Source organism: Sinohyriopsis cumingii, chromosome 17 (genome assembly GCF_028554795.1).
Source record: "Sinohyriopsis cumingii isolate HCF-2022 chromosome 17, ASM2855479v2, whole genome shotgun sequence".
NCBI classification, from domain to species: domain Eukaryota; kingdom Metazoa; phylum Mollusca; class Bivalvia; order Unionida; family Unionidae; genus Sinohyriopsis; species Sinohyriopsis cumingii.
Genome location: NC_142977.1, coordinates 58,621,441 through 58,647,938, shown reverse-complemented (window position 1 = coordinate 58,647,938; position 26,498 = coordinate 58,621,441). Strand labels below are relative to the sequence as shown.

Below are 26,498 nucleotides of genomic sequence, written 5' to 3'. Positions count from 1 at the left end.
TCGATTCACATCTGAGAAGTGTAGATACATGTTCATTATTAGAATTTAGATAAAACTAAACAATGTTACATGTAACTGAGACATGTGAGTCTTTAGTGTAGTTTCCAAATTTCACCCAGTAATACATACTAATCATCTGTAAACAATATTCTCTTATACATAGTTTTTTATATTTCTTCTATGAAATCCTCTAGTAGTACGGAAAAGGTCTCTTGTCTCATTCAATAACCTATGGGTCCCCGGACACCCATTCTGGCCTCTAACCCTTTGATAAGCTATCCACCACGCGACATATAGATGTTTGGATACTTTTTCTTGATTTTTCTATGACGTCCATATGGCTTTTCGGATGTCTTCCCTGCTCTCATACGTAGAACCCTTGAGTTGGATCTGTATTCAATATATACACTGTACAAAAATGCTCACTTTTCGGAGAATTTATTTTGCGGGCAATAAAGAAAGTTCCTTGCTCTTGCTATGAGCAAAAACCCATGAAAATGTTTATATTTTATTTGCTAATTAGTTATATCTGATACACTGACCCTCACAAAACTATTTTATTTATGAACCTGAGATGAAATTCTACATTTCGCCTCTTTCCCTAATGTAATTGTGCCTTCGAACAATGGACAAGGTATATTCCATAATTTAGATGTCTTAATCACTCAGCAAAGAGAGGGAGAGAGAGAGAGAGAGAGAGAGATTCACAAGTAAGTTAGTTTCTTCACAGAATAATAGAAACCACTAGCCAATTTCTGACTGCAGTTGTAAGATATCTGAGCAGAAAGTAACAGCTACTTTATAAGTATGCAAGTCAGTTTAATGTGAGTTATAGGCCACCAAGTAGTATTCCTCAGAGAAGATACAAGTCTCGGTTTTAAAAATTAAAGCCACACAAGTACCAGTTTATTACTTTGTGAAAAATGGGTTCATTATGAGAAAATGGCGGCAACCGATGCACCTGCTGGTGAAAGTGTTGTTCCGAAGGCATATGGACAGGACATGCATAGTATAGCCCATAAAACCCCTTAAGCTGGTCATTTGGTGTCAGTAAGACTTATCACAAGATCCTGAATCGTTTTTATTTGCTGAAAATTAAAGTGATGTTTTTAAGTACCTTAGCTCATCTTACACTTGTCAAATGGTAGGAAATCCCAATCAGAAGATATCTAAGGCACATCTGCAACCTATTCCTGCATTTGACCATTTGACAAGCCATCTAATAGAAAAATGGTAGACTCTCGGTTCTTTACCTAACACAAAGTCAAGCAAGCAACACTTGTTGACCATAATGTATGCGTCCTCAAGCTTTTCATAGCCAATTCCTTTAAAGAATATTCAAGCAAAACGTGTTCTAAAAGTTTAGGCAATGTTTTAACACTTGTTTGCCTCCCCAAATCTGTCCAGCAAATTTTATGTTTGATTATTTCCAAGAACGTATGCAGGAAGTAGACATTCAGTAGTTTAATTTTTGTATCTGTCACCCTGAAAGTAATGGGGCTAGCTCAAGACTGTCCGAAAACTCTCTCACCTACCCAGGATACATGTATACCATTATATTGAATCAAACCTTATAAAAGACAGTGATCAGTAAAATCCTGGATTGTATAATTATCGAGTAAGATCAGGAGAGTTTTTTAAAATATATAGTGTATCCCATATTGGTAATTATCACCAAATAAAAGATGCCATGACTACCCTAGGACAGCAAAAGACTGTCCCAAAACAACCTCAACTACCCATGATACATGTAGGCGATTAAATAGAACAAAACCAAATAAAAAGACAGCGATCTGTAAAATTCTACCCTGTATAATTATCGAGCAAGATCATTAGAGTTTATTCTTTTGTTGATACTTGCTGAAGACTGTCCCAAAACACACTCATCGACCGCAACATTCATATTTCAAAATATCTTTAAAGCTTCTTTCTTAAATCTTTAATATGACAAAGAGCAGCTGAATAATTACATCCTAAGAGTCCTATCTTTATATTTGCAAAATTCTTGAACCAAATTATTAATTTTAATTGGTTTGATAATGGCAAGAATTACAAAAAATAAAAGTAAAATCTCCTGTAAAATCTTTTGTCTCTGATTATTTTCAGTTTTAGAGACAAATGTTTTAATGGATGCAAAGTAGTTTTAAAGCTGTTTTTTGTTTTTGTTTTTTATATATATAAATACATTCAAAGGTTAAGGTTCCGTACATTAACAATGCAAATTAAGTATTTGGGAACAACTGTACACTAAATCCAATACTTCTAATCGCAAGTAAATACTTTTATCATGATACGAACATGATTTTCCACAGTTTGATTATTTGGGGGTTTTTTTTGCGGCAAAATATGTTCCAAAATGAAGATCATGATAAGAATAATAACACCTGTAAGGAATGATTAATTGTTTTTAATGTCATTTTACCTATAAACTTTTTTATGTGCTATTGATGTTGATCTGAATTATTTTATTTTCGCGGGAGCTTATGTACAATATTATCACAGGAAAAGAAAGACGTCTGTGAGGTGCGTCAAAATGGGTGACGTACAATACAATCCTTACAACCAGGGTTCGTCCGATGAATACTCGTTAAGAAGATTACGAGGGAATATATCATTGTCATTTCTGATCCTTACTTTGCTAAAATAACTAATGTTTCCAAGTAATGAGAGATGACACTAAGAAGTAGATTTCTTAAACTTTGAAGGTAAATACTTCAGTGCGTCAAAACTGGGTTTGAAAAAGATGGACCACCCTGTTGTAGTGTATGCGTTTTTGTTCTCGTAAGGTGCTATAAATCGCTTAGATCTTCGAGAAAGCATATGGTTTTAGAGACGATTAAAACTGTGTTGGTAATGTACACCTCAAAAAAGGGGAGTGAAAGAGTTATCGACATAAAATGAATGCCGTAAAGGAAAAAATTTAGAAATTTAGAGAGACACGAGATGGACGACAAAGACGATACTGATAAAACTTAGTATTTACATTGTTGCAGGACCAGATAGGTATAAAAACAGCAGTTGGAATGATGTAATTGTAAAGTTCAGAAACAGAATATACAAAGTTTGTAGTAACTGACATTGCGTTTGTCATACGACAAATTACGGAATCGATTCAGTTGTGGCAAATCGCAAGATAAAATAACGCAGAAGGAAAGTTGATCGAAAAACTTGCAAGCAACCATTTACAGCTTGCATCAATGAAAATTAGAAAATTCTTGACTAGAATTATGAATGTAGCACTTGCAAGCAGTCATTTACAATAATGCAGAAGGAAAGTAGCACTTACAAACTGCCACGTACAATTTGCATCAATGAAAATACAATATACATTGATAGAATTATGAAAGTAGCACTTGCAAGCAGCCATTTACAATAATGCATCATGGAAGATTAGGAAATACACGCATATAATTATTTCGGTAATCCACCTCCATATATGCCTGCCATATTTCCGACAACGTGTGTGTCCGATTTAGATTTTTAACGTAGCTTTAAAATAAATTCAGTCATATCGCTACGATGCCTGCAATGTGGCAGTTTATAGTGATGTCTAGCACTGGGGCATCATGCTGCAGACATGTAGCATGATGTACCACACAGACACATTATCCTGACACCAGGCCGACCAGTCCTAAAACTAACCTCTTAATGCTGTGCGCCTAGCGAGGTAGCTGTTAGTACCATTTTTGTAAGTCTTTGGCATGACTCGGCCGGGGATCAAACCCACGATCTCCCACATCCAAGGCGGGCGCTCTAACCACTAGGCCACTGGAGCGGTCCGACAACGCAAGCTTTCAATTTCTAGGTTATCTTTGTCCTTTGACGGTAAGTGAAAAATTAAGAAAACAAAGTCGTAATTACAAAATTTCTAAGTGCAAAAATTGTAATGTTGTTGAAGAGGATTTAGGTAATATATAGTTGTAAGTACGAATTACTGAGTTGTAAGCAAGGGGCTGTAAGTCGCTTCTTCTTCTTCTGTACATTCGCCTCCTGTTCCACATGAAACTTTGAGAAAAGTATTTGAATAAAAATAAAAAAAACCTAGGTTCCACCGAGATTTGAACTCGGATTGCTGGATTCAAAGTCCAGAGTGCTAACCATTACACCATGGAACCTATCGGTTACAACGGGTCATCTTCTCAAAACTTATTAGTAGGTTGTAGTATATGCGTATTCTTTACTGTTTTGCTAAAACATGTGCATGAGGTAATAGGAGCGAGGCGATAATACTCAATAGGAAGAGAGCTATTCCAGTATCCAATGGCAATGACATGCGCAAATCGCAATATGTCTGTGTGTGACGGGTTCGCACACACTGGCTGCTGAATGGAAAAGTAAAAATAAATATACACACATTTGGCGGGAAACGCTTTCCAACGCAGGTTTATTCGTTTCCTATCACCATCATATACGTGAATCAGAGGAATAATTTAGCGGTGAGTACCCTGTGGACACCAACTTTTGGTGTCCGCAATATAAAATGTTTCCATCAAGAAGGTTTATGCTTTGAATCCGTGTCCATAACGCATTAAATTGGAATACACAGAGTGGGAGAGAGAGAGAAGAGAGAGAGAGAGAGAGAGAGAGAGAGAGAGAGAGAGAGAGAGAGAGAGAGTGAGAGAGAGAATAACTATAAAAGAAAAAGATCATATTTGTATAACAACAATGTGATCGTAAAGTGTACCTCTTATCACTTTGCACATTAGTGACATTTATAATAAATGTGTACGAATACAGTTTCTAAGGTATCGAGTGCTGGTCAGTATCAGTGTTGTCATGGTAGAGGTCACGTTATAGAAAAGGGATTCGCTATTTAAAATTGATATCGACTAATATATGCATATATTCATAATGAAACACATATAGTGCAGTGTAATTGACTCGCGGAGAAAAGTGAGAAGAGGTAACGGTCCGCAGCCAATATCAAGACATAAAGGAAATGTGTTTACGTTGCGCAATTCTTTAATTGCAATTAATAAATCAAAGTCGAAATTACAAGATATCTTTGTTTTCAAACCGTAATGTAGTTGCAAAGAATTTGCGAGATTCCCCTTTTTAAGTGCGAATTATTGAATTGTCAGCAAGGAGCACTAGGTTGCAACTCTATTGCGAAACTAGATTCATATTTCGCACTAACCCATTTCCAAGCAATACTGTATGTCGTTAAATAGGTACATACAATGTATCCTCTCATACTCGCTTCTACTATTGTACATTTGTCTTCTGTTCGACATAAAACTTTAAGAAAAGGTATTTTTAGGATTAAAAAGATAAACTTAGGTTCCACCGAGATTTGAACTCGGATTGCTGGATTCAGAGTCCAGAGTGCTAACCATTACACCATGGTACCTATCGATGACACGGGGTCATATTCCAAAAACATGTTAGGAGGTAGTAATATATCAGTATTATATCAGCTTACCGTTGGACTCCCTTGTGTTCATTTATATTACCGATAAGGTGCATTCATGTTGTCAGAGATTTCGTCTTACTTTATTGATAAAACGTTACACTCCTGTAATACACACAAACAAACACACACACACAGATGAATATGTATATATATATATATATATATATATATATATATATATATATATATATATATATATATATATATATATATATATATATATATATATATATATATATATATATATATATGAAAATAATAAAAGTGTATATGAAGATTAAATGTGAAATGCCTAAAAGATTAGTACTATTACGTTCGAGTGGAATGTATATTAAATTAGTAAGATACATTGAAATATCTTAAAGTGATTAAATAAAATGAAATTATGCTGGCTAATTTAAAATCAAGTTATAAAGTTCACTTATGACTATCAGGCTAAATTTAGGCAGATCAATACTCTATATATAAATAATGATATAGTATGTTTTTCCCGAGATTTTAAAGTTCTAAATATGTAACCATCAAGGCGATATTTCTTCTATATTCCTGTCTACGTGAAAACCTCAGAGTCTGGGACTCTGTCTTGAAATCATATCCAGATGAGTTTCTTTAGGAAGCCCATTGAAAATGACATTATTTTATTGATGGAATTTAAGCCCTTTTACCGTCTTGAGTTTGGAACACTCATTACTAAAATTCGCACCTGACTCTTTGGTGCGGAATTGAAAGCACATGTTTCAAACACATACTGGTCCAGAAAATGCCGCGGCTCATATCCTTTCATCTGCACAAAAGCTGACATCCAGATTTCATCTATACCGATAAATATAGGTTTCATCTATACTTATAAATGTAGGTTTGATTATGAGCACTCACAATCTTTAAGTTGTTGAATTTTAAATATCATGGTGTTTACATAGGTTTACTATGGGAACTGAATTAGTACCGTGAGTTCTGTGGACTGAACACATTTGCTCGTGAGATGCCACAGGCCACTCTTGCTTTGGCAATTCTGGCATTTGTCTCATCATCGCTTTGGACTGCACGCGACTGCTACTGCCAAGACAGGTGATCTTGTCCACTGCCAGGTGGGTTTGGCCATTCACGGTGATGGTATCCTCTTGGTAACCAAAACAATAATTTCCTTTAACTTCGTCTTCGGCTGTAGTCTCCTCAGATTGAAAAACAATCCGGCCCACCGGCATCTGATATCGATATCATTGTCCTTACAGTATGGAGCGCTGGGCGATATCGGTACCGTAATGGCAAAAGATCACGTGATAACCAGCAGGCCGCGCCTTTTAAATTCTCAATTTCGAGGTCAATCCTATTGATCACACCTTGGAATATATGCCGATAACTGCAGTCGGATCACCTCACCTGTTTGCGAAAGAAGGATTGTCCGAAAAATTGCGAATGCATCTAACTACTTTTTCATTCGTAAGCTCTAGGTCAATCGTACAGTCATTATCTTCGTAGAAACTGTCGAGGTAGTCCGAATAGATCAGGGTTTATTTGTTGTTTCGGAGACATTTTCAGCGAACAAAATTAAACATTTTTTGTAAATTACTGCGAAGACTTGAAAAATCCGAGGAAATATGGAAAGGTCGTTGAAAAATCCAATGACGTATGGTGAGGTCGATGAAAAATCCAAGGGCGTACGGAAATTTCTTTGAAAAATCCAAGGGCTATGGAAAGGTCTATATATGTATCAATAAACAACCATGTACAGCGATTAACTGACACTTACATAGAGACAGAGCTGATGATCCTCCGACAATATGAAGAAATTGTCATACTTCATTTTAGCTTCGAGCTTGTTTTATTTTGAATTTGTAACTCAACAATTGTGACAATTTATTCATACTTTGTTGAACTAACCGGTTTTCAAACTATGTTGTATGACGAAATAGACACACATATTGCATACACCCACCTCATCTTTCGCATTAGGATTTACAAAACTAAAATAAAGTCTTTAAATTAATGTAAATAAGAAAGAACTTAAAATAATATTCAAGGTTCCACCGAGATTTGAACTCGGATCGCTGGATTCAAAGTCCAGAGTGCTAGCCATTACACCATGGAACCATTGTAGCATGTGTCGACAAGACACTTGTAAAAAGTGTCTCCACTGTTCTACGCCAAGTTCTGACAGCGGCCATTTAGTGGCCATGTTCTGATGACTTATGTTATTAGCAAAATCGCTAATTTTACCAGCCAACTAGATGAAGTCTTACAGCCAACTAGATGAAGTCTTACACCTTCGCGTTTCGGAGACTGTGCGGTGTGCTAAAGATCGTCGTGGTGGGCCGAAAGATTGGAAATTTAAAATTTCTGAAAGCTGCATTTCCACTGGCTAATTCCAAAATTAGTAGAATATGACCTCTTAGCGGTCGCTCTCAGATCTTCACGTTAAGACAGAGGAGATTTGAATTTAATCAGATTGCCCCAGGCTTGTATCTATCAGTGTACATAGTTGCCTTATCTTATGTATACAGGAAGTGTAACTATGCAGTGGGAACACGTCACGAGTTGTAATTATATTGACACTAAATATGAAAAGAACTGTAACCCGACTGGGAATATTCTTATTCAATTTTTAGAAGGCAAATGAAGTATCTTTGTTGTTTAAGGTATAAAGTACATTCTGATTAACTTTTGTAAAAGAAACATCAAAGAAAACGCTGAATGTGGCTCTAAATTAATTGATTATGATAATGGTATCGATTCACATCTGAGAAGTGTAGATACATGTTCATTATTAGAATTTAGATAAAACTAAACAATGTTACATGTAACTGAGACATGTGAGTCTTTAGTGTAGTTTCCAAATTTCACCCAGTAATACATACTAATCATCTGTAAACAATATTCTCTTATACATAGTTTTTTATATTTCTTCTATGAAATCCTCTAGTAGTACGGAAAAGGTCTCTTGTCTCATTCAATAACCTATGGGTCCCCGGACACCCATTCTGGCCTCTAACCCTTTGATAAGCTATCCACCACGCGACATATAGATGTTTGGATACTTTTTCTTGATTTTTCTATGACGTCCATATGGCTTTTCGGATGTCTTCCCTGCTCTCATACGTAGAACCCTTGAGTTGGATCTGTATTCAATATATACACTGTACAAAAATGCTCACTTTTCGGAGAATTTATTTTGCGGGCAATAAAGAAAGTTCCTTGCTCTTGCTATGAGCAAAAACCCATGAAAATGTTTATATTTTATTTGCTAATTAGTTATATCTGATACACTGACCCTCACAAAACTATTTTATTTATGAACCTGAGATGAAATTCTACATTTCGCCTCTTTCCCTAATGTAATTGTGCCTTCGAACAATGGACAAGGTATATTCCATAATTTAGATGTCTTAATCACTCAGCAAAGAGAGGGAGAGAGAGAGAGAGAGAGAGAGATTCACAAGTAAGTTAGTTTCTTCACAGAATAATAGAAACCACTAGCCAATTTCTGACTGCAGTTGTAAGATATCTGAGCAGAAAGTAACAGCTACTTTATAAGTATGCAAGTCAGTTTAATGTGAGTTATAGGCCACCAAGTAGTATTCCTCAGAGAAGATACAAGTCTCGGTTTTAAAAATTAAAGCCACACAAGTACCAGTTTATTACTTTGTGAAAAATGGGTTCATTATGAGAAAATGGCGGCAACCGATGCACCTGCTGGTGAAAGTGTTGTTCCGAAGGCATATGGACAGGACATGCATAGTATAGCCCATAAAACCCCTTAAGCTGGTCATTTGGTGTCAGTAAGACTTATCACAAGATCCTGAATCGTTTTTATTTGCTGAAAATTAAAGTGATGTTTTTAAGTACCTTAGCTCATCTTACACTTGTCAAATGGTAGGAAATCCCAATCAGAAGATATCTAAGGCACATCTGCAACCTATTCCTGCATTTGACCATTTGACAAGCCATCTAATAGAAAAATGGTAGACTCTCGGTTCTTTACCTAACACAAAGTCAAGCAAGCAACACTTGTTGACCATAATGTATGCGTCCTCAAGCTTTTCATAGCCAATTCCTTTAAAGAATATTCAAGCAAAACGTGTTCTAAAAGTTTAGGCAATGTTTTAACACTTGTTTGCCTCCCCAAATCTGTCCAGCAAATTTTATGTTTGATTATTTCCAAGAACGTATGCAGGAAGTAGACATTCAGTAGTTTAATTTTTGTATCTGTCACCCTGAAAGTAATGGGGCTAGCTCAAGACTGTCCGAAAACTCTCTCACCTACCCAGGATACATGTATACCATTATATTGAATCAAACCTTATAAAAGACAGTGATCAGTAAAATCCTGGATTGTATAATTATCGAGTAAGATCAGGAGAGTTTTTTAAAATATATAGTGTATCCCATATTGGTAATTATCACCAAATAAAAGATGCCATGACTACCCTAGGACAGCAAAAGACTGTCCCAAAACAACCTCAACTACCCATGATACATGTAGGCGATTAAATAGAACAAAACCAAATAAAAAGACAGCGATCTGTAAAATTCTACCCTGTATAATTATCGAGCAAGATCATTAGAGTTTATTCTTTTGTTGATACTTGCTGAAGACTGTCCCAAAACACACTCATCGACCGCAACATTCATATTTCAAAATATCTTTAAAGCTTCTTTCTTAAATCTTTAATATGACAAAGAGCAGCTGAATAATTACATCCTAAGAGTCCTATCTTTATATTTGCAAAATTCTTGAACCAAATTATTAATTTTAATTGGTTTGATAATGGCAAGAATTACAAAAAATAAAAGTAAAATCTCCTGTAAAATCTTTTGTCTCTGATTATTTTCAGTTTTAGAGACAAATGTTTTAATGGATGCAAAGTAGTTTTAAAGCTGTTTTTTGTTTTTGTTTTTTATATATATAAATACATTCAAAGGTTAAGGTTCCGTACATTAACAATGCAAATTAAGTATTTGGGAACAACTGTACACTAAATCCAATACTTCTAATCGCAAGTAAATACTTTTATCATGATACGAACATGATTTTCCACAGTTTGATTATTTGGGGGTTTTTTTTGCGGCAAAATATGTTCCAAAATGAAGATCATGATAAGAATAATAACACCTGTAAGGAATGATTAATTGTTTTTAATGTCATTTTACCTATAAACTTTTTTATGTGCTATTGATGTTGATCTGAATTATTTTATTTTCGCGGGAGCTTATGTACAATATTATCACAGGAAAAGAAAGACGTCTGTGAGGTGCGTCAAAATGGGTGACGTACAATACAATCCTTACAACCAGGGTTCGTCCGATGAATACTCGTTAAGAAGATTACGAGGGAATATATCATTGTCATTTCTGATCCTTACTTTGCTAAAATAACTAATGTTTCCAAGTAATGAGAGATGACACTAAGAAGTAGATTTCTTAAACTTTGAAGGTAAATACTTCAGTGCGTCAAAACTGGGTTTGAAAAAGATGGACCACCCTGTTGTAGTGTATGCGTTTTTGTTCTCGTAAGGTGCTATAAATCGCTTAGATCTTCGAGAAAGCATATGGTTTTAGAGACGATTAAAACTGTGTTGGTAATGTACACCTCAAAAAAGGGGAGTGAAAGAGTTATCGACATAAAATGAATGCCGTAAAGGAAAAAATTTAGAAATTTAGAGAGACACGAGATGGACGACAAAGACGATACTGATAAAACTTAGTATTTACATTGTTGCAGGACCAGATAGGTATAAAAACAGCAGTTGGAATGATGTAATTGTAAAGTTCAGAAACAGAATATACAAAGTTTGTAGTAACTGACATTGCGTTTGTCATACGACAAATTACGGAATCGATTCAGTTGTGGCAAATCGCAAGATAAAATAACGCAGAAGGAAAGTTGATCGAAAAACTTGCAAGCAACCATTTACAGCTTGCATCAATGAAAATTAGAAAATTCTTGACTAGAATTATGAATGTAGCACTTGCAAGCAGTCATTTACAATAATGCAGAAGGAAAGTAGCACTTACAAACTGCCACGTACAATTTGCATCAATGAAAATACAATATACATTGATAGAATTATGAAAGTAGCACTTGCAAGCAGCCATTTACAATAATGCATCATGGAAGATTAGGAAATACACGCATATAATTATTTCGGTAATCCACCTCCATATATGCCTGCCATATTTCCGACAACGTGTGTGTCCGATTTAGATTTTTAACGTAGCTTTAAAATAAATTCAGTCATATCGCTACGATGCCTGCAATGTGGCAGTTTATAGTGATGTCTAGCACTGGGGCATCATGCTGCAGACATGTAGCATGATGTACCACACAGACACATTATCCTGACACCAGGCCGACCAGTCCTAAAACTAACCTCTTAATGCTGTGCGCCTAGCGAGGTAGCTGTTAGTACCATTTTTGTAAGTCTTTGGCATGACTCGGCCGGGGATCAAACCCACGATCTCCCACATCCAAGGCGGGCGCTCTAACCACTAGGCCACTGGAGCGGTCCGACAACGCAAGCTTTCAATTTCTAGGTTATCTTTGTCCTTTGACGGTAAGTGAAAAATTAAGAAAACAAAGTCGTAATTACAAAATTTCTAAGTGCAAAAATTGTAATGTTGTTGAAGAGGATTTAGGTAATATATAGTTGTAAGTACGAATTACTGAGTTGTAAGCAAGGGGCTGTAAGTCGCTTCTTCTTCTTCTGTACATTCGCCTCCTGTTCCACATGAAACTTTGAGAAAAGTATTTGAATAAAAATAAAAAAAACCTAGGTTCCACCGAGATTTGAACTCGGATTGCTGGATTCAAAGTCCAGAGTGCTAACCATTACACCATGGAACCTATCGGTTACAACGGGTCATCTTCTCAAAACTTATTAGTAGGTTGTAGTATATGCGTATTCTTTACTGTTTTGCTAAAACATGTGCATGAGGTAATAGGAGCGAGGCGATAATACTCAATAGGAAGAGAGCTATTCCAGTATCCAATGGCAATGACATGCGCAAATCGCAATATGTCTGTGTGTGACGGGTTCGCACACACTGGCTGCTGAATGGAAAAGTAAAAATAAATATACACACATTTGGCGGGAAACGCTTTCCAACGCAGGTTTATTCGTTTCCTATCACCATCATATACGTGAATCAGAGGAATAATTTAGCGGTGAGTACCCTGTGGACACCAACTTTTGGTGTCCGCAATATAAAATGTTTCCATCAAGAAGGTTTATGCTTTGAATCCGTGTCCATAACGCATTAAATTGGAATACACAGAGTGGGAGAGAGAGAGAGAGAGAGAGAGAGAGAGAGAGAGAGAGAGAGAGAGAGAGAGAGAGAGAGTGAGAGAGAGAATAACTATAAAAGAAAAAGATCATATTTGTATAACAACAATGTGATCGTAAAGTGTACCTCTTATCACTTTGCACATTAGTGACATTTATAATAAATGTGTACGAATACAGTTTCTAAGGTATCGAGTGCTGGTCAGTATCAGTGTTGTCATGGTAGAGGTCACGTTATAGAAAAGGGATTCGCTATTTAAAATTGATATCGACTAATATATGCATATATTCATAATGAAACACATATAGTGCAGTGTAATTGACTCCTCGCGGAGAAAAGTGAGAAGAGGTAACGGTCCGCAGCCAATATCAAGACATAAAGGAAATGTGTTTACGTTGCGCAATTCTTTAATTGCAATTAATAAATCAAAGTCGAAATTACAAGATATCTTTGTTTTCAAACCGTAATGTAGTTGCAAAGAATTTGCGAGATTCCCCTTTTTAAGTGCGAATTATTGAATTGTCAGCAAGGAGCACTAGGTTGCAACTCTATTGCGAAACTAGATTCATATTTCGCACTAACCCATTTCCAAGCAATACTGTATGTCGTTAAATAGGTACATACAATGTATCCTCTCATACTCGCTTCTACTATTGTACATTTGTCTTCTGTTCGACATAAAACTTTAAGAAAAGGTATTTTTAGGATTAAAAAGATAAACTTAGGTTCCACCGAGATTTGAACTCGGATTGCTGGATTCAGAGTCCAGAGTGCTAACCATTACACCATGGTACCTATCGATGACACGGGGTCATATTCCAAAAACATGTTAGGAGGTAGTAATATATCAGTATTATATCAGCTTACCGTTGGACTCCCTTGTGTTCATTTATATTACCGATAAGGTGCATTCATGTTGTCAGAGATTTCGTCTTACTTTATTGATAAAACGTTACACTCCTGTAATACACACAAACAAACACACACACACAGATGAATATGTATATATATATATATATATATATATATATATATATATATATATATATATATATATATATATATATATATATATATATATTTATATGAAAATAATAAAAGTGTATATGAAGATTAAATGTGAAATGCCTAAAAGATTAGTACTATTACGTTCGAGTGGAATGTATATTAAATTAGTAAGATACATTGAAATATCTTAAAGTGATTAAATAAAATGAAATTATGCTGGCTAATTTAAAATCAAGTTATAAAGTTCACTTATGACTATCAGGCTAAATTTAGGCAGATCAATACTCTATATATAAATAATGATATAGTATGTTTTTTTCCCGAGATTTTAAAGTTCTAAATATGTAACCATCAAGGCGATATTTCTTCTATATTCCTGTCTACGTGAAAACCTCAGAGTCTGGGACTCTGTCTTGAAATCATATCCAGATGAGTTTCTTTAGGAAGCCCATTGAAAATGACATTATTTTATTGATGGAATTTAAGCCCTTTTACCGTCTTGAGTTTGGAACACTCATTACTAAAATTCGCACCTGACTCTTTGGTGCGGAATTGAAAGCACATGTTTCAAACACATACTGGTCCAGAAAATGCCGCGGCTCATATCCTTTCATCTGCACAAAAGCTGACATCCAGATTTCATCTATACCGATAAATATAGGTTTCATCTATACTTATAAATGTAGGTTTGATTATGAGCACTCACAATCTTTAAGTTGTTGAATTTTAAATATCATGGTGTTTACATAGGTTTACTATGGGAACTGAATTAGTACCGTGAGTTCTGTGGACTGAACACATTTGCTCGTGAGATGCCACAGGCCACTCTTGCTTTGGCAATTCTGGCATTTGTCTCATCATCGCTTTGGACTGCACGCGACTGCTACTGCCAAGACAGGTGATCTTGTCCACTGCCAGGTGGGTTTGGCCATTCACGGTGATGGTATCCTCTTGGTAACCAAAACAATAATTTCCTTTAACTTCGTCTTCGGCTGTAGTCTCCTCAGATTGAAAAACAATCCGGCCCACCGGCATCTGATATCGATATCATTGTCCTTACAGTATGGAGCGCTGGGCGATATCGGTACCGTAATGGCAAAAGATCACGTGATAACCAGCAGGCCGCGCCTTTTAAATTCTCAATTTCGAGGTCAATCCTATTGATCACACCTTGGAATATATGCCGATAACTGCAGTCGGATCACCTCACCTGTTTGCGAAAGAAGGATTGTCCGAAAAATTGCGAATGCATCTAACTACTTTTTCATTCGTAAGCTCTAGGTCAATCGTACAGTCATTATCTTCGTAGAAACTGTCGAGGTAGTCCGAATAGATCAGGGTTTATTTGTTGTTTCGGAGACATTTTCAGCGAACAAAATTAAACATTTTTTGTAAATTACTGCGAAGACTTGAAAAATCCGAGGAAATATGGAAAGGTCGTTGAAAAATCCAATGACGTATGGTGAGGTCGATGAAAAATCCAAGGGCGTACGGAAATTTCTTTGAAAAATCCAAGGGCTATGGAAAGGTCTATATATGTATCAATAAACAACCATGTACAGCGATTAACTGACACTTACATAGAGACAGAGCTGATGATCCTCCGACAATATGAAGAAATTGTCATACTTCATTTTAGCTTCGAGCTTGTTTTATTTTGAATTTGTAACTCAACAATTGTGACAATTTATTCATACTTTGTTGAACTAACCGGTTTTCAAACTATGTTGTATGACGAAATAGACACACATAGGGATCATATTCGCTTCAATTTGCATACACCCACCTCATCTTTCGCATTAGGATTTACAAAACTAAAATAAAGTCTTTAAATTAATGTAAATAAGAAAGAACTTAAAATAATATTCAAGGTTCCACCGAGATTTGAACTCGGATCGCTGGATTCAAAGTCCAGAGTGCTAGCCATTACACCATGGAACCATTGTAGCATGTGTCGACAAGACACTTGTAAAAAGTGTCTCCACTGTTCTACGCCAAGTTCTGACAGCGGCCATTTAGTGGCCATGTTCTGATGACTTATGTTATTAGCAAAATCGCTAATTTTACCAGCCAACTAGATGAAGTCTTACACCTTCGCGTTTCGGAGACTGTGCGGTGTGCTAAAGATCGTCGTGGTGGGCCGAAAGATTGGAAATTTAAAATTTCTGAAAGCTGCATTTCCACTGGCTAATTCCAAAATTAGTAGAATATGACCTCTTAGCGGTCGCTCTCAGATCTTCACGTTAAGACAGAGGAGATTTGAATTTAATCAGATTGCCCCAGGCTTGTATCTATCAGTGTACATAGTTGCCTTATCTTATGTATACAGGAAGTGTAACTATGCAGTGGGAACACGTCACGAGTTGTAATTATATTGACACTAAATATGAAAAGAACTGTAACCCGACTGGGAATATTCTTATTCAATTTTTAGAAGGCAAATGAAGTATCTTTGTTGTTTAAGGTATAAAGAACATTCTGATTAACTTTTGTAAAAGAAACATCAAAGAAAACGCTGAATGTGGCTCTAAATTAATTGATTATGATAATGGTATCGATTCACATCTGAGAAGTGTAGATACATGTTCATTATTAGAATTTAGATAAAACTAAACAATGTTACATGTAACTGAGACATGTGAGTCTTTAGTGTAGTTTCCAAATTTCACCCAGTAATACATACTAATCATCTGTAAACAATATTCTCTTATACATAGTTTTTTATATTTCTTCTATGAAATCCTCTAGTAGTACGGAAAAGGTCTCTTGTCTCATTCAATAACCTATGGGTCCCCGGACACCCATTCTGGCCTCTAACCCTTTGATAAGCTATCCACCACGCGACATATAGATGTTTGGATACTTTTTCTTGATTTTTCTATGACGTCCATATGGCTTTTCGGATGTCTTCCCTGCTCTCATACGTAGAACCCTTGAGTTGGATCTGTATTCAATATATACACTGTACAAAAATGCTCACTTTTCGGAGAATTTATTTTGCGGGCAATAAAGAAAGTTCCTTGCTCTTGCTATGAGCAAAAACCCATGAAAATGTTTATATTTTATTTGCTAATTAGTTATATCTGATACACTGACCCTCACAAAACTATTTTATTTATGAACCTGAGATGAAATTCTACATTTCGCCTCTTTCCCTAATGTAATTGTGCCTTCGAACAATGGACAAGGTATATTCCATAATTTAGATGTCTTAATCACTCAGCAAAGAGAGGGAGAGAGAGAGAGAGAGAGAGAGAGATTCACAAGTAAGTTAGTTTCTTCACAGAATAATAGAAACCACTAGCCAATTTCTGACTGCAGTTGTAAGATATCTGAGCAGAAAGTAACAGCTACTTTATAAGTATGCAAGTCAGTTTAATGTGAGTTATAGGCCACCAAGTAGTATTCCTCAGAGAAGATACAAGTCTCGGTTTTAAAAATTAAAGCCACACAAGTACCAGTTTATTACTTTGTGAAAAATGGGTTCATTATGAGAAAATGGCGGCAACCGATGCACCTGCTGGTGAAAGTGTTGTTCCGAAGGCATATGGACAGGACATGCATAGTATAGCCCATAAAACCCCTTAAGCTGGTCATTTGGTGTCAGTAAGACTTATCACAAGATCCTGAATCGTTTTTATTTGCTGAAAATTAAAGTGATGTTTTTAAGTACCTTAGCTCATCTTACACTTGTCAAATGGTAGGAAATCCCAATCAGAAGATATCTAAGGCACATCTGCAACCTATTCCTGCATTTGACCATTTGACAAGCCATCTAATAGAAAAATGGTAGACTCTCGGTTCTTTACCTAACACAAAGTCAAGCAAGCAACACTTGTTGACCATAATGTATGCGTCCTCAAGCTTTTCATAGCCAATTCCTTTAAAGAATATTCAAGCAAAACGTGTTCTAAAAGTTTAGGCAATGTTTTAACACTTGTTTGCCTCCCCAAATCTGTCCAGCAAATTTTATGTTTGATTATTTCCAAGAACGTATGCAGGAAGTAGACATTCAGTAGTTTAATTTTTGTATCTGTCACCCTGAAAGTAATGGGGCTAGCTCAAGACTGTCCGAAAACTCTCTCACCTACCCAGGATACATGTATACCATTATATTGAATCAAACCTTATAAAAGACAGTGATCAGTAAAATCCTGGATTGTATAATTATCGAGTAAGATCAGGAGAGTTTTTTAAAATATATAGTGTATCCCATATTGGTAATTATCACCAAATAAAAGATGCCATGACTACCCTAGGACAGCAAAAGACTGTCCCAAAACAACCTCAACTACCCATGATACATGTAGGCGATTAAATAGAACAAAACCAAATAAAAAGACAGCGATCTGTAAAATTCTACCCTGTATAATTATCGAGCAAGATCATTAGAGTTTATTCTTTTGTTGATACTTGCTGAAGACTGTCCCAAAACACACTCATCGACCGCAACATTCATATTTCAAAATATCTTTAAAGCTTCTTTCTTAAATCTTTAATATGACAAAGAGCAGCTGAATAATTACATCCTAAGAGTCCTATCTTTATATTTGCAAAATTCTTGAACCAAATTATTAATTTTAATTGGTTTGATAATGGCAAGAATTACAAAAAATAAAAGTAAAATCTCCTGTAAAATCTTTTGTCTCTGATTATTTTCAGTTTTAGAGACAAATGTTTTAATGGATGCAAAGTAGTTTTAAAGCTGTTTTTTGTTTTTGTTTTTTATATATATAAATACATTCAAAGGTTAAGGTTCCGTACATTAACAATGCAAATTAAGTATTTGGGAACAACTGTACACTAAATCCAATACTTCTAATCGCAAGTAAATACTTTTATCATGATACGAACATGATTTTCCACAGTTTGATTATTTGGGGGGTTTTTTTGCGGCAAAATATGTTCCAAAATGAAGATCATGATAAGAATAATAACACCTGTAAGGAATGATTAATTGTTTTTAATGTCATTTTACCTATAAACTTTTTTATGTGCTATTGATGTTGATCTGAATTATTTTATTTTCGCGGGAGCTTATGTACAATATTATCACAGGAAAAGAAAGACGTCTGTGAGGTGCGTCAAAATGGGTGACGTACAATACAATCCTTACAACCAGGGTTCGTCCGATGAATACTCGTTAAGAAGATTACGAGGGAATATATCATTGTCATTTCTGATCCTTACTTTGCTAAAATAACTAATGTTTCCAAGTAATGAGAGATGACACTAAGAAGTAGATTTCTTAAACTTTGAAGGTAAATACTTCAGTGCGTCAAAACTGGGTTTGAAAAAGATGGACCACCCTGTTGTAGTGTATGCGTTTTTGTTCTCGTAAGGTGCTATAAATCGCTTAGATCTTCGAGAAAGCATATGGTTTTAGAGACGATTAAAACTGTGTTGGTAATGTACACCTCAAAAAAGGGGAGTGAAAGAGTTATCGACATAAAATGAATGCCGTAAAGGAAAAAATTTAGAAATTTAGAGAGACACGAGATGGACGACAAAGACGATACTGATAAAACTTAGTATTTACATTGTTGCAGGACCAGATAGGTATAAAAACAGCAGTTGGAATGATGTAATTGTAAAGTTCAGAAACAGAATATACAAAGTTTGTAGTAACTGACATTGCGTTTGTCATACGACAAATTACGGAATCGATTCAGTTGTGGCAAATCGCAAGATAAAATAACGCAGAAGGAAAGTTGATCGAAAAACTTGCAAGCAACCATTTACAGCTTGCATCAATGAAAATTAGAAAATTCTTGACTAGAATTATGAATGTAGCACTTGCAAGCAGTCATTTACAATAATGCAGAAGGAAAGTAGCACTTACAAACTGCCACGTACAATTTGCATCAATGAAAATACAATATACATTGATAGAATTATGAAAGTAGCACTTGCAAGCAGCCATTTACAATAATGCATCATGGAAGATTAGGAAATACACGCATATAATTATTTCGGTAATCCACCTCCATATATGCCTGCCATATTTCCGACAACGTGTGTGTCCGATTTAGATTTTTAACGTAGCTTTAAAATAAATTCAGTCATATCGCTACGATGCCTGCAATGTGGCAGTTTATAGTGATGTCTAGCACTGGGGCATCATGCTGCAGACATGTAGCATGATGTACCACACAGACACATTATCCTGACACCAGGCCGACCAGTCCTAAAACTAACCTCTTAATGCTGTGCGCCTAGCGAGGTAGCTGTTAGTACCATTTTTGTAAGTCTTTGGCATGACTCGGCCGGGGATCAAACCCACGATCTCCCACATCCAAGGCGGGCGCTCTAACCACTAGGCCACTGGAGCGGTCCGACAACGCAAGCTTTCAATTTCTAGGTTATCTTTGTCCTTTGACGGTAAGTGAAAAATTAAGAAAACAAAGTCGTAATTACAAAATTTCTAAGTGCAAAAATTGTAATGTTGTTGAAGAGGATTTAGGTAATATATAGTTGTAAGTACGAATTACTGAGTTGTAAGCAAGGGGCTGTAAGTCGCTTCTTCTTCTTCTGTACATTCGCCTCCTGTTCCACATGAAACTTTGAGAAAAGTATTTGAATAAAAATAAAAAAAACCTAGGTTCCACCGAGATTTGAACTCGGATTGCTGGATTCAAAGTCCAGAGTGCTAACCATTACACCATGGAACCTATCGGTTACAACGGGTCATCTTCTCAAAACTTATTAGTAGGTTGTAGTATATGCGTATTCTTTACTGTTTTGCTAAAACATGTGCATGAGGTAATAGGAGCGAGGCGATAATACTCAATAGGAAGAGAGCTATTCCAGTATCCAATGGCAATGACATGCGCAAATCGCAATATGTCTGTGTGTGACGGGTTCGCACACACTGGCTGCTGAATGGAAAAGTAAAAATAAATATACACACATTTGGCGGGAAACGCTTTCCAACGCAGGTTTATTCGTTTCCTATCACCATCATATACGTGAATCAGAGGAATAATTTAGCGGTGAGTACCCTGTGGACACCAACTTTTGGTGTCCGCAATATAAAATGTTTCCATCAAGAAGGTTTATGCTTTGAATCCGTGTCCATAACGCATTAAATTGGAATACACAGAGTGGGAGAGAGAGAGAGAGAGAGAGAGAGAGAGAGAGAGAGAGAGAGAGAGTGAGAGAGAGAATAACTATAAAAGAAAAAGATCATATTTGTATAACAACAATGTGATCGTAAAGTGTACCTCTTATCACTTTGCACATTAGTGACATTTATAATAAATGTGTACGAATACAGTTTCTAAGGTATCGAGTGCTGGTCAGTATCAGTGTTGTCATGGTAGAGGTCACGTTATAGAAAAGGGATTCGCTATTTAAAATTGATATCGACTAATATATGCATATATTCATAATGAAACACATATAGTGCAGTGTAATTGACTCCTCGCGGAGAAAAGTGAGAAGAGGTAACGGTCCGCAGCCAATATCAAGACATAAAGGAAATGTGTTTACGTTGCGCAATTCTTTAATTGCAATTAATAAATCAAAGTCGAAATTACAAGATATCTTTGTTTTCAAATCGTAATGTAGTTGCAAAGAATTTGCGAGATTCCCCTTTTTAAGTGCGAATTATTGAATTGTCAGCAAGGAGCACTAGGTTGCAACTCTATTGCGAAACTAGATTCATATTTCGCACTAACCCATTTCCAAGCAATACTGTATGTCGTTAAATAGGTACATACAATGTATCCTCTCATACTCGCTTCTACTATTGTACATTTGTCTTCTGTTCGACATAAAACTTTAAGAAAAGGTATTTTTAGGATTAAAAAGATAAACTTAGGTTCCACCGAGATTTGAACTCGGATTGCTGGATTCAGAGTCCAGAGTGCTAACCATTACACCATGGAACCTATCGATGACACAGGGTCATATTCCAAAAACATGTTAGGAGGTAGTAATATATCAGTATTATATCAGCTTACCGTTGGACTCCCTTGTGTTCATTTATATTACCGATAAGGTGCATTCATGTTGTCAGAGATTTCGTCTTACTTTATTGATAAAACGTTACACTCCTGTAATACACACAAACAAACACACACACACAGATGAATATGTATATATATATATATATATATATATATATATAGATATAGATATAGATATATATATATATATTTATATGAAAATAATAAAAGTGTATATGAAGATTAAAAGTGAAATGCCTAAAAGATTAGTACTATTACGTTCGAGTGGAATGTATATTAAATTAGTAAGATACATTGAAATATCTTAAAGTGATTAAATAAAATGAAATTATGCTGGCTAATTTAAAATCAAGTTATAAAGTTCACTTATGACTATCAGGCTAAATTTAGGCAGATCAATACTCTATATATAAATAATGATATAGTATGTTTTTCCCGAGATTTTAAAGTTCTAAATATGTAACCATCAAGGCGATATTTCTTCTATATTCCTGTCTACGTGAAAACCTCAGAGTCTGGGACTCTGTCTTGAAATCATATCCAGATGAGTTTCTTTAGGAAGCCCATTGAAAATGACATTATTTTATTGATGGAATTTAAGTCCTTTTACCGTCTTATGTTTGGAACACTCATTACTAAAATTCGCACCTGACTCTTTGGTGCGGAATTGAAAGCACATGTTTCAAACACATACTGGTCCAGAAAATGCCGCGGCTCATATCCTTTCATCTGCACAAAAGCTGACATCCAGATTTCATCTATACCGATAAATATAGGTTTCATCTATACTTATAAATGTAGGTTTGATTATGAGCACTCACAATCTTTAAGTTGTTGAATTTTAAATATCATGGTGTTTACATAGGTTTACTATGGGAACTGAATTAGTACCGTGAGTTCTGTGGACTGAACACATTTGCTCGTGAGATGCCACAGGCCACTCTTGCTTTGGCAATTCTGGCATTTGTCTCATCATCGCTTTGGACTGCACGCGACTGCTACTGCCAAGACAGGTGATCTTGTCCACTGCCAGGTGGGTTTGGCCATTCACGGTGATGGTATCCTCTTGGTAACCAAAACAATAATTTCCTTTAACTTCGTCTTCGGCTGTAGTCTCCTCAGATTGAAAAACAATCCGGCCCACCGGCATCTGATATCGATATCATTGTCCTTACAGTATGGAGCGCTGGGCGATATCGGTACCGTAATGGCAAAAGATCACGTGATAACCAGCAGGCCGCGCCTTTTAAATTCTCAATTTCGAGGTCAATCCTATTGATCACACCTTGGAATATATGCCGATAACTGCAGTCGGATCACCTCACCTGTTTGCGAAAGAAGGATTGTCCGAAAAATTGCGAATGCATCTAACGACTTTTTCATTCGTAAGCTCTAGGTCAATCGTACAGTCATTATCTTCGTAGAAACTGTCGAGGTAGTCCGAATAGATCAGGGTTTATTTGTTGTTTCGGAGACATTTTCAGCGAACAAAATTAAACATTTTTTGTAAATTACTGCGAAGACTTGAAAAATCCGAGGAAATATGGAAAGGTCGTTGAAAAATCCAATGACGTATGGTGAGGTCGATGAAAAATCCAAGGGCGTACGGAAATTTCTTTGAAAAATCCAAGGGCTATGGAAAGGTCTATATATGCATCAATAAACAACCATGTACAGCGATTAACTGACACTTACATAGAGACAGAGCTGATGATCCTCCGACAATATGAAGAAATTGACATACTTCATTTTAGCTTCGAGCTTGTTTTATTTTGAATTTGTAACTCAACAATTGTGACAATTTATTCATACTTTGTTGAACTAACCGGTTTTCAAACTATGTTGTATGACGAAATAGACACACATAGGGATCATATTCGCTTCAATTTGCATACACCCACCTCATCTTTCGCATTAGGATTTACAAAAATAAAATAAAGTCTTTAAATTAATGTAAATAAGAAAGAACTTAAAATAATATTCAAGGTTCCACCGAGATTTGAACTCGGATCGCTGGATTCAAAGTCCAGAGTGCTAACCATTACACCATGGAACCATTGTAGCATGTGTCGACAAGACACTTGTAAAAAGTGTCTCCACTGTTCTACGCCAAGTTCCGACAGCGGCCATTTAGTGGCCATGTTCTGATGACTTATGTTATTAGCAAAATCGCTAATTTTACCAGCCAACTAGATGAAGTCTTACACCTTCGCGTTTCGGAGACTGTGTGCTAAAGATCGTCGTGGTGGGCCGAAAGATTGGAAATTTAAAATTTCTGAAAGCTGCATTTCCACTGGCTAATTCCAAAATTAGTAGAATATGACCTCTTAGCGGTCGCTCTCAGATCTTCACGTTAAGACAGAGGAGATTTGAATTTAATCAGATTGCCCCAGGCTTGTATCTATCAGTGTACATAGTTGCCTTATCTTATGTATACAGGAAGTGTAACTATGCAGTGGGAACACGTCACGAGTTGTAATTATATTGACACTAAATATGAAAAGAACTGTAACCCGACTGGGAATATTCTTATTCAATTTTTAGAAGGCAAATGAAGTATCTTTGTTGTTTAAGGTATAAAGTACATTCTGATTAACTTTTGTAAAAGAAACATCAAAGAAAACGCTGAATGTGGCTCTAAATTAATTGATTATGATAATGGTATCGATTCACATCTGAGAAGTGTAGATACATGTTCATTATTAGAATTTAGATAAAACTAAACAATGTTACATGTAACTGAGACATGTGAGTCTTTAGCGTAGTTTCCAAATTTCACCCAGTAATACATGCTAATCATCTGTAAACAATATTCTCTTATATATAGTTTTTTATATTTCTTCTATGAAATCCACTAGTAGTACGGAAAAGGTCTCTTGTCTCATTCAATAACCTATGGGTCCCCGGACACTCATTCTGGCCTCTAACCCTTTGATAAGCTATCCACCACGCGACATATAGATGTTTGGATAGTTTTTCTTGATTTTTCTATGACGTCCATATGGCTTTTCGGATGTCTTCCCTGCTCTCATACGTAGAACCCTTGAGTTGGATCTGTATTCAATATATACACTGTGCAAAAATGCTCACTTTTCGGAGAATTTATTTTGCGGGCAATAAAGAAAGTTCCTTGCTCTTGCTATGAGCAAAAACCCATGAAAATGTTTACATTTTATTTGCTAATTAGTTATATCTGATACACTGACCCTCACAAAACTATTTTATTTATGAACCTGAGATGAAATTCTACATTTCGCCTCTTTCCCTAATGTAATTGTGCCTTCGAACAATGGACAAGGTATATTCCATAATTTAGATGTCTTAATCACTCAGCAAAGAGAGGGAGAGAGAGAGAGAGAGAGAGATTCACAAGTAAGTTAGTTTCTTCACAGAATAATAGAAACCACTAGCCAATTTCTGACTGCAGTTGTAAGATATCTGAGCAGAAAGTAACAGCTACTTTATAAGTATGCAAGTCAGTTTAATGTGAGTTATAGGCCACCAAGTAGTATTCCTCAGAGAAGATACAAGTCTCGGTTTTAAAAATTAAAGCCACACAAGTACCAGTTTATTACTTTGTGAAAAATGGGTTCATTATGAGAAAATGGCGGCAACCGATGCACCTGCTGGTGAAAGTGTTGTTCCGAAGGCATATGGACAGGACATGCATAGTATAGCCCATAAAACCCCTTAAGCTGGTCATTTGGTGTCAGTAAGACTTATCACAAGATCCTGAATCGTTTTTATTTGCTGAAAATTAAAGTGATGTTTTTAAGTACCTTAGCTCATCTTACACTTGTCAAATGGTAGGAAATCCCAATCAGAAGATATCTAAGGCACATCTGCAACCTATTCCTGCATTTGACCATTTGACAAGCCATCTAATAGAAAAATGGTAGACTCTCGGTTCTTTACCTAACACAAAGTCAAGCAAGCAACACTTGTTGACCATAATGTATGCGTCCTCAAGCTTTTCATAGCCAATTCCTTTAAAGAATATTCAAGCAAAACGTGTTCTAAAAGTTTAGGCAATGTTTTAACACTTGTTTGCCTCCCCAAATCTGTCCAGCAAATTTTATGTTTGATTATTTCCAAGAACGTATGCAGGAAGTAGACATTCAGTAGTTTAATTTTTGTATCTGTCACCCTGAAAGTAATGGGGCTAGCTCAAGACTGTCCGAAAACTCTCTCACCTACCCAGGATACATGTATACCATTATATTGAATCAAACCTTATAAAAGACAGTGATCAGTAAAATCCTGGATTGTATAATTATCGAGTAAGATCAGGAGAGTTTTTTAAAATATATAGTGTATCCCATATTGGTAATTATCACCAAATAAAAGATGCCATGACTACCCTAGGACAGCAAAAGACTGTCCCAAAACAACCTCAACTACCCATGATACATGTAGGCGATTAAATAGAACAAAACCAAATAAAAAGACAGCGATCTGTAAAATTCTACCCTGTATAATTATCGAGCAAGATCATTAGAGTTTATTCTTTTGTTGATACTTGCTGAAGACTGTCCCAAAACACACTCATCGACCGCAACATTCATATTTCAAAATATCTTTAAAGCTTCTTTCTTAAATCTTTAATATGACAAAGAGCAGCTGAATAATTACATCCTAAGAGTCCTATCTTTATATTTGCAAAATTCTTGAACCAAATTATTAATTTTAATTGGTTTGATAATGGCAAGAATTACAAAAAATAAAAGTAAAATCTCCTGTAAAATCTTTTGTCTCTGATTATTTTCAGTTTTAGAGACAAATGTTTTAATGGATGCAAAGTAGTTTTAAAGCTGTTTTTTGTTTTT

General features: G+C 35.8%; 7 non-coding genes across 7 annotated transcripts; all 7 read right to left on the bottom strand.

Annotated features, from left to right (window-relative positions):
• Positions 1 to 4,043: 4,043 nt before the first annotated feature.
• Positions 4,044 to 4,115, bottom strand: Trnaq-uug (transfer RNA glutamine (anticodon UUG)). The gene has a single exon. It is a non-coding gene; the product is annotated as a tRNA-Gln (tRNA).
• Positions 4,116 to 5,278: 1,163 nt separating this feature from the next.
• Trnaq-cug (transfer RNA glutamine (anticodon CUG)) lies at positions 5,279 to 5,350 on the bottom strand. The gene has a single exon. It is a non-coding gene; the product is annotated as a tRNA-Gln (tRNA).
• Positions 5,351 to 12,182: 6,832 nt separating this feature from the next.
• Positions 12,183 to 12,254, bottom strand: Trnaq-uug (transfer RNA glutamine (anticodon UUG)). Its single transcript has one exon. It is a non-coding gene; the product is annotated as a tRNA-Gln (tRNA).
• Positions 12,255 to 13,417: 1,163 nt separating this feature from the next.
• Positions 13,418 to 13,489, bottom strand: Trnaq-cug (transfer RNA glutamine (anticodon CUG)). The gene has a single exon. It is a non-coding gene; the product is annotated as a tRNA-Gln (tRNA).
• A 6,812-nt stretch (positions 13,490 to 20,301) lies between these two features.
• On the bottom strand, positions 20,302 to 20,373 carry Trnaq-uug (transfer RNA glutamine (anticodon UUG)). The gene has a single exon. It is a non-coding gene; the product is annotated as a tRNA-Gln (tRNA).
• Positions 20,374 to 21,522: 1,149 nt separating this feature from the next.
• Trnaq-cug (transfer RNA glutamine (anticodon CUG)) lies at positions 21,523 to 21,594 on the bottom strand. Its single transcript has one exon. It is a non-coding gene; the product is annotated as a tRNA-Gln (tRNA).
• A 2,062-nt stretch (positions 21,595 to 23,656) lies between these two features.
• Positions 23,657 to 23,728, bottom strand: Trnaq-uug (transfer RNA glutamine (anticodon UUG)). The gene has a single exon. It is a non-coding gene; the product is annotated as a tRNA-Gln (tRNA).
• Positions 23,729 to 26,498: the final 2,770 nt, after the last annotated feature.